Source organism: Eumetopias jubatus, unplaced genomic scaffold (assembly GCF_037043125.1).
Source record: "Eumetopias jubatus isolate StellerSeaLion01/CBP00866 unplaced genomic scaffold, mEumJub1_p1.0 scaffold_2, whole genome shotgun sequence".
Lineage (NCBI taxonomy): Eukaryota > Metazoa > Chordata > Mammalia > Carnivora > Otariidae > Eumetopias > Eumetopias jubatus.
Genome location: NW_028274808.1, coordinates 69,804,678 through 69,814,539, shown reverse-complemented (window position 1 = coordinate 69,814,539; position 9,862 = coordinate 69,804,678). Strand labels below are relative to the sequence as shown.

Here is a 9,862-nt window from a genome sequence, read left to right as displayed (position 1 = left end):
AATAATACCAGCGAAAACACTGCCAGTTTGGACTAATAGGTACAAGAGAAAGTAGGACTCTTAGAAGAGGCAAGGCTATCAAACTGCCTGACTGCAGTTTGAGACTTCTCAGCCTCCGTAACTGCATGATCAACAAAATGAGACTATAAGCTATTGGGCTGTGAATGTGCACTATTCCTCAGAAAGAAAAGGGAAGAATGATGCAGAAGGTGATTCAGAGAGCATCAGAGCTGCTATTTTCACCCCAGGCCCCGGGACAGAAGGGGTTTCTGCTGGTTTCAGTGGGCCAGGATGCTGCCACCAGGTACCTCAGGGGTAAGGCTGCCCTCCCAAACCCTGTGGGCAGGTCCTCTGCAGAGAGCCCTGGGGCGATGGCAAGCTAAAGCAGCAAGACCAAGCCTTGCAGCTGTGAGGGTAAAGCTGTCACTGCAGTGGGCCTGGGAGATAGGACATCAGGCCAGAGAGGATGATTCTCGACACTCAAAAGCCAAAATTTGCCTTTCTACGTTTGGACATACTTGGGACCCATCACCCCTTTCTTCTTTCCTATTTGTTCCTTTTGGAATGGGAATGTTTCTCCCGCGCCTGTCCCAACACTGTATTTTGGACATATATAACTTGTCTGGTTTCACATGCTCACAATTGGAGAAGAATTTTGCTTCAGGATGAATCATAGCTCAAGTCTCCCCCATATGTGCCATATGTGATTTAGATGATATTGAGATGAGATTTTGGACTTTAGATTTTAGAGTTGATGCTGGAACAAGTTAAGATATTTTGGACTGTTTGCATGGAATTAATGTATTTTGTATGTGAGGACATGAATTTGGGATGATTAATACTATGGATTGAATTGTGTCGCCCCAGAATTCATATGTTGAAGGCCTATGCTCAGTGTGATACTATTTGGAAATGGGGATTTTAGGAGGTTTAGATGAGGTCATGAGGGTAGAGCCTTCATGATGGGATTAGTGTCCCTATAAAGAGAGACCACCGAGGGGCGCCTGGGTGGCTCACTAGGTTGAGCGACTGCCTTCGGCTCAGGTCATGCTCCTGGAGTCCCAGGATCGAGTCCCACGTTGGGCTCCCTGCTCAGTGGAGAGTCTGCTTCTCCCTCTGACCCTCCCCCTTCTTGTGCTCTCTCTCTCAAATAATAAAATCTTTAAAAGAGAGAGAGGGAGACACCTGAGAGCTTGCTTCCTCTCTCTCCACCTCCATACATCAAGGAAAGGCCATGTGAAGATGCAGTAAAAAGGTGGCCATCTACAACCTAAAGAGAGAGCCCTTTCCAGACACTGGCCCTGCTGGCATTTAGATCTTGAACTCCCATTCTCCAGTACTGTGAAAAATAAATTATTGTTATTAAAGCCACCTAGCCTGTGGCATTTGTTATGGCAGCCCAAAATAACTAAGACAGACACCAAAACCCTAACCTAGATGTGCTGTCTGGCAGATCAGGCGAGGGAGAAGAATGGGGGGAATGAGCAACTGCTGCTGAGAACAGAAAATATAAACCCCACCACACAAGAAAATACACAGACACGGGTGTTCTACAGCAACATTGGTCCACAGGCTTTTCTACAATGATGGAAATGTCCTGTATCTGTGCTATCTAATATAATACAGTATCCATGAAGCACGTGTGGCTCCTGAGCATTTGAAACGCTGTGTGACTGAATTTTTAATTTGATTTAACTTTAGTAGTTCCAAAAAGTATTCCCTGAAGTCTCAGAGAATATTTTGAAAAACTCTTTGAAAAATTAGTTCAACCTTTTGCCTCGTTGCATCCGAGAGAGCAAGACGGGTCACCAGCAGCTGTACTGGAGCCATCCGAGGAAATTTGGCCAGGGTTCTCGTTCTTGCCGCGTCTGCTCAAACCGGCACGGTCTGATCCGGAAATACGGCCTCAATATGTGCCGCCAGTGTTTCCGTCAGTACGCGAAGGATATAGGCTTCATTAAGTTGGATTAAGTGAATTTCCTTGTATTGGTCATCCAAGATAACCTACGTTAACTGCAGATAATCAGGATATCTACTTTAATGTCAACTCATTGTACATAAAATAAAAAATACTCCAATTAAAAAAAAATTAATTCAAATTTATAAAAGAATGAAAAATGAAGAGTCAATCAAGAGTTAATAAAGCCACCAAAGATGAAAGCTGAGGTCTCTAGAAAGAAATTTGAAGATAACAAAATCATTAGGAGAAATTAAGACTAATGGGAAGCAGGAAGAAGCAAAATAGATGTGACTGAGGTAGTCTTAGATATAAAGGAAACACTTGAGAAAATACTACATTTTGCGGGAAAAAAAATACAGGAAAGTAAGCAAATAAGGAAAAACGAGTTGATTCAGAGGCAGATTCCACACACACATAATAAATCTGTCTTTACCTGAGACAGAACAAATAGAATTGAACCAAAAAAAAAAAATATTCAAATATATATTGTAAAAATCTTCCCGAAGTGAAAGAAAGAAAATATAAATATGTTGATTCTGTGTTGTGTTTCAGGAAAATCTGATGCAGAACAACCAACTTTAAGACACATCTTGAGCGCTTACTAAAATTAAAGGATAAAAAAAAAATTCAACATGCATCAAAACCAGAAAAGCAAATCACCTACAAGCCAGAGAAAAACAAAACAAAACAAAACAAAAACAGAGTCTGGCCTCTGAAATCTTATCTGCAATGTTCAATGCCAAACGACAGTGTTACAATGTCTAAAGACTTCCAAGGGTATTTTGTTTTGGGGAAAAAAAAATTTAAGTGTGGAACCCAAATTTTATATCACCAGGCTGTTTACAAACTTAAACAAACAGAATGCTATTCACAAATGAGCAAGGCTCACTGAATATGGAACTCCTGGGTAACTCTGTAAAAATCATTTGATGAAGCCAGTCAGCAAAGAGATGAATGAGGAAAACAAACAAAAACCTCAGGAATGAAGAAGCTGTAATTGATGGTGGGCAGAAAATCCATTCAAATATAAAATTAATGCACCTGTGACAAACTGGAAACCAGAAGGTAAATATTAAGAAGAGGAACGTGTAAGCATGATAAATATTTTAGAAGTTGGTTTGTGAAGGAAAGAAATGGGGAGGGAGGGGGGATTTAAGAGCATGAACATCTTTACCTGTCATAGGAAGAACTCATGATATACTTTCTAAATTTGATAAATTAGAAAAAGACCTATTTACCTTAGAAACTAATCATAGATTTGGCATTGGTTGCAATTATCAGAAAAGCTATCAACATAGATTAAGTTGAAGCAAAAAGGTGAATTAAGAAAGGACCCTGAGGAAACCAAAAATTGGAAGGGACCTCCAGAGCAACTAACGCGAAAGAGTCAAAAGATACCGGACCTCCCCATCTCACCCGCCAACACCTCTTGAGAGTTTCACTCGAGCTACATTAAATTTTCTCCACTCGCAGAGAGGAAAAGTCTGATGAAGAGCTCCAGAACGTTACCCATTATTGCTTTGGGCTTGGGTCTTGGTTTCTTTTTCTGCTTATCCATTCTAAAATTCTGAGGCAAGTTTTCTGAGTGACCTACTTAGGTCAGGTGTTCAATTTTGAACCAATCAGTTACGACAGGAAACAGGGCTGAATAAAGAGATGTGATTGGCCCAGGGTTAAGTCACATGTACACCACTGAACCTATCAACTATGGCCTGGAGGCCCTGGCAGAGGTCAAGTGAGTGGGGTTGGAGGGACAAGGGTATCCCCAAAGAAGAGAGTTATTTGATGGAGCATAATAGATTTAGGTCAAGTTGGCCTCAAATATACTCAGAGCCACCACTGCAGTTGTCATCATCTGCTGTAGTTACCAGCATTACTTACCAAACAGTTCAAATTTCCTGCTTTTGTCCAGTTAGTTGTGACAAAGTGCAAAGCCCTTCAGAACTTTCTTTCCCACAGGTACGGAAATAGAAACATCCAGGCTGCCTCATCAGGTTGGTTCTCTAGGTGTTTATGGGAAGCAAAGCTCTCCTGCCAAGCTGTGGTGGACATATGCTGTGGGAAATCTACCTTTATCGCTTTAAGCCATTGAGATTTGATGGCATTTTGTTACTACAGCATCACTTAGCCTACCCCGTTGATATTCCATTCTTTTCTTCTAATTTCCACTGTGATTCTTCACTGCCTATTGGCTGCTAACTGTATCACAGCTGAACAAGTCTACCCTAATGCACTTTGCTACTCTTCTTGCCTCCTGCTGGTAAGGAAACACCCTTCACTTCTTTTGGCCATCTATCAGAGAAGGTTCCCATAGGGCTGTAGGGTCCCTGGTGAGAATATGCCTTCTTTATATTCCAGGCAATCTTCTCAAAGACACCAGATACTGGGCCCTGGGACAGACGAAGGTAGAGCACAGATTTTCAAGCACTTTTACTTCAACCATCATCCATTTCAAAATTTTTACCCTGATATTTAATTTGTCATAGGTTCCTAGATTAATGCTTCACTTTTCCAAAATTTTTATTTCAAAGCTTAATATGTCTCTTCCTCCTATCACGTGGCTTCTTTTATTGATCCCCTTCTCCAAACCATCAGACCTCAAAGGGCTCTGAGTGATGTCTTACAGTGTGGCAATACAGTCTAATACAAGGACTTTGACAGAGGAAACCTTCATAAGCTGAACGCGAAGGACAAAAAAACAAATTAAAAGGTTTACTTTTTATGGAAGACTTTCTATCAATGAATGTACTAAAGCACGAAGAACTAATGGTTCTCAACCAGGGAATGACTTTGTCTCCCAAGAGGACATTTTGCAGTATCAAGAGACATTTTTTGGTTGTCACAACTTGAAGGCGTGTTACTACTGACATCTAATAGGTAGCCCAGGCTAAAGTCAAGACTTAATTAGGAATTTGTGTCTTTAATGAGGACTTTGCTACTTCGGAGGCTGCCATGTCACTCCTTTTTTAACACAACATGCTATCTCTACTTGCAACCAACCGTAAGACAAAGGAAATGACACAATACAAGTAGCAAATAGCATTGTCCTAAGAGTCACGAAAACTCAGGTCCTATATTGTAACTCTCACTTGTTACCTGATTAAAAGTGGAAGGTTGACTCTTAAGAGAGGCTGTAAATTATTTCCTCATTTTCTTAAGAAAGACCTGAATCTCGAAAGCTTAACAATAATGTATTCTCACAAAGTTAGAAAGGATATCTGAATCACAGTTGATTTTTTTTTTTAAGTTACTAGGAGGTAAAAAAATAAATGTTGACCTCCATTTTAATACCCCTAAGGGCCTGAAACAAGGATGCAGAACAAGATCTCTTGTTCTCCTAAACAGAAGTTGAGCCAATAACATAGGGCACTTTATGAGCCAAATAATGTCTGGTGTCCTGGAGCTAAAGAAAATGTTGGCACATCTTGCAAAATCACAGCTGTTTCAGTCTCATTTAGTGACTGTCCCACTCTCTGCAGCCCAGTTTGCCTTTTGAAATATAGCACAGCGAGCTACGCCGCAGTGTGTGATTAAAGCGACTGACAAGGGAGGTTTTATTTTTTAGCTCTTTGTCTCAAAAGCTTTAGAAATCTTGACAAGTACTGCTAAGAAATACAGATTACTTTTTTAGAAAGAAGATGCATAGAGATTTCTTAATGTGCACATGATTGTGCACATTTTTATCAAGAAACTAAATGCACTTTGGAATCATGATGGTAAAAAGGTAACTTTCTAAGATGAAAAAGAAAAGTTGAACTAATTTAATCATACAGCACAACAGTGCTGTTGTAAGAAAAGATCTCTGCAACTTCACTTACCCTGTGCATTTTTGTAGGTTGCAAAACAGTCTGCCAGCAAGCCCTTCTGAGTCAGACCTTTGAACTAGATAATCAACTGATAACCATTAAAAAAATTAAAAGGTTAAATGAAAATAAGCTCCAAATGCTAATCACATGGTACCATTCAGTTCTCCAATTATATAACTGTGTTTTGAAAGATTGCTAAAGTAAAATTTTCCAAAAAAATTTAACATCATGACTCTCAAGCAAATAAAATATGACTCTGTAGTCAAAAGTTTATTAAGGCAAAATTTTCAAAAAGGTAAAACTGTAATTCCTATGCAAATGTAAAATGAACATGCGTCAAAGATTTTATTTAAATAATTCATTAGGGAGGGAACCACTAAAATGGTAAAACCATTTCAAAGAGTGTTTCAAAAGCTAAGGTAAAATTAGGATAAGATTGCTGGACTAGATATAAAACTGGTTAATGTCCAACAGGATAATAAAACTGTAAAGCCATTAGGGTTGTCTTTTCCACCAGGCAGAAATTATTTGCATCTCTATGGGATAAAAATCTACACATTAACCTCTGCCCTACAACATTGTTAAGTAGACCATTCAATACAAAAGCAAGGCCAGCTTTGCATCGAAAGAGCACTCAAAAATCTCTTCTGGCTATTTCCAACTGTCAGATAACTTTTCCAATAAGTCAAATTATCTTCCATTAATGAAAGTTCTTAATTCTTGATGATACTAGTTTTTAGAGAAAAGTCTTTATCATCTTTCTTTGACCCACGTACAACTTCCATATCATATTTTCAGACTAGTGCCCTAAGTGTGCCTTCCTTTGTTCCGTGCTGAGATAAACATTAGAATTTCCTAAAATACTATGTAAATAAATCTACATCTAGGTTATTTATTCATTAGATATAATGTAATATATATTTAAAGATATGAGGGAATAAACAGGCTATTATACAAGTGCAGAGATTATAAATTTTTTGAGTGTAAGTCTAAGACATTTTATATTTTGATAAGTTCCCCAGGGTGTCTAATAAACTTAATAAATATGAATGCTATAAAGATAGCCTTAAGTATAATTCTAAGACTCACCCCCAGCAAAGAAAAACAAAAATTAAATAGTCTCTTACAGTTTGTGATAGCTGTTAACTAATTTGCATACCACTTAAGACAATGCTCTTTGTACACCAAGAGAAAACATAAGATCACTAGTAACAATATCAAATATGTGCATATACAAACACAATCCAATAAAATTCCTAATTGTTCAATTGTTTCTCTTATCATGGACAGTGGTAGCAGTCTTCTGTACTTAACTTCTGAAAATTAACCCATGTACAAAAGAATACCCATCTACAAAATAAAAAGCATACATCTTTAATTTCTAATATTTTTATTACAGACTTTTAAGATACATATTTATTTTCATATTATCAGCCTAAAGAAAACAAGTCACAGAAATAAGCTTTTGTATGTCTGCCAAGGTAAATTGTTCTATTTCAAATTTATCAAGTTATAAATAAACCACATAATATGCTTATGTGAACCAAACCACAGCATAATCTGAGTGCATTTGAAAGGCACAGAGTACTCTCATTGTTTCAATAAGAGAAAAGAAGAGCATTACTTAGGATTAAAAGCCTGGCCCTGCAGCTATCCATTATTCAACAATAATACAGCATGAATTATTCACTGATTATAAAACAAAATACTGTGTTAAAAAGCAAAGGTGACTAAAATAAACATGTGTTCCTGGACCTTTCATTTAATATTAAGCATGTCAGAATACCTGGAAGCAAATAAGCAAAGCAAGACCCACATAAGGGAGAACCAAGCTGCCCAAAAGCTGTGTAGCTTGAGACGCAACATTAAAGCTCATTTTTAAGGAGACTGGATTCCCACCACTAATTTCACAAATTTGGATAAAGATGATCTATTCCACAAAAAGCTTATTAAAATGCAAATATGCCACCTCGATAAGACAAGGTATAAGGCAACTTGACAAAGAGTTCTTTCAAGTCAGTGGCTCAAAATAGAACCTGGGTCTCCAAGCTTTTGTTAGGCCTATTTTTCATTAAAATCCTGATTAATGAGAGAAAAAGGGATCTTAAAAAGCCCAAAGACAGCAGGTAAAAGTGTAGACTCGGGAGAGCCAGAGTGCACAGAATGTATGGAACCAGAGAAAGGAACTCAGAAGGATAATGGAAGAGAAGAATGGTCTGAAGACCACTTCTCCAAGGGTCAGCCCAGCAAATAAGGATGCTAAAATATAGTACTTCAATGTGAGCCTAAGAAAGTTATGCTTAGACGATCAAATGATCCCTCTCTCCTTGACCCGTCTTCTCTTCCAGTTACCATGTGTTGTTTTGACATTTTGCCCCTATACATTTACATAAGTTAGAATCTATAGGTATATATTAAAAAAGAAAAAAACTAGTCTTTATTGTAATGTCTTTAATAGTTCTAATTTACAGTGATATTAAGTGACGCTTGATTAGAACACAGAAAATGCGATGTTTTAGCAATAACATACAGAACTGAGAAAACAGAGAATAGAATGCATTACAACATCTTAAATTATATTTTTCAACTTTCAGGGAAAAAAGAAGTCAGTATATCAGCTTTTAAATAAGGAGTGGGTGAGGTGGGGTTGGGGGGAAATGATGACTTGTTCGAGATTTGAAACTTCTGTATGAACACCTATCATATGTGATGACATGCATATCTTCCCAGGACACAAAGACCCAACATGTGAATACTGTATGTCTATGTCCTACGCTTAATTAAGAAGTTGGCAGAGGGATGGGCGCCTGGGTGGTTCAGTTGGTTAAGCGACTGCCTTCGTCTCAGGTCATGATCCTGGAGTCCCGGGATCAAGTCCTGCATCCGGCTCCCTGCTGAGCAGGGAGGCTGCTTCTCCCTCTGACCCTCCCCCCTCTCATGTGCTCTCTCTCTCATCCTCTCTCTCTCAAATAAATAAATAAAATCTTAAAAAAACAAAAAGTTGGCAGAGGGAGTTTGGGGAAAATTATTTGAAGCTTAATATTGTCCAAATTCACTGTTTTAGTTCTAGTCATGTGCTTTCATTGAGGAGAATTGAAAAGAGTCATGTTTTAATTTATTTTGTTCATATTTCTCATATTAGAATAAGCTAAACAATATATTTAAATGCACTCGATATCTGGTTCTATTGTCAATATCTGAGCAATATCATTTAAATCAATTTAAATATAATTAGAAGATGCCTGAAGAAAACCACTATTAAGAAAATATACAAAAACTATAGTATATCCTTTGTAAAAATGACAAAATTTGTTAAAAGAACATCCATTAAAAAAAGGCACTCTATAAGTATAGTTTCAAATAGGTAACTTATACCTTAAAATTGTTTAATGTCTAAGCTACTGGACATAAACTGGACCAAAATTGAGAAAGCAAAACTACCTAACGCATAAAGGAGGAAACTGTGATTCTTGCTTCTCAGATTCACAGAGATGGCCGGTCATTTATAGATACAATAGAATATTTACTGGTGCTTTTGCAAATAGCCCACCATTTCTATGCAGAATTATGGTATACCCTGGTGTTTTTGCAGATCACATGCCTCAGTTTTCCAATGCAGAACTGCCTCTGGGTCATATTGGGACGGCTCTGTTTTAACAATCAGCAACTGAAGAATGTCAAGAACCCTTCCCATCAGAACTTGGTCAGACCAGTCAGTATGGCATAAAATATGCTTTGCTGAAGGAGTTAGCACCTCTGGTTTACACTGTTCTCTTAAATGGCATGACAAATGTTTTAACAAAGCTAGCTGGAATAATAATTGCAAACATTCTGTATAATCAGATGTTGAGACTCACATGATCTGATGTTAGAGAAAAATATGAACAAGTATTTTTTTGAGCAGTATGTTTTTTAAAAGGTTTTAAGTCTGCTTATCATGCTCAGACCCATCATATACACTTGGTTAAATTCATTTATTTTATATATTCATTTACACTGCCTCATTCCTAAAAAGACTTGAGGTTTGTGTACTTGATTTTAAAACCAAACACAAAAAAATGCAAAATATATCTAGTATTCTAGCCAGAAGATCCTT

At 37.7% G+C, this 9,862-nt stretch overlaps 1 pseudogene; it reads left to right on the top strand.

Moving 5' to 3' along the window:
• Positions 1–291: 291 nt before the first annotated feature.
• Positions 292–2,009, top strand: LOC114210123 (small ribosomal subunit protein uS14 pseudogene; annotated as a pseudogene).
• Positions 2,010–9,862: the final 7,853 nt, after the last annotated feature.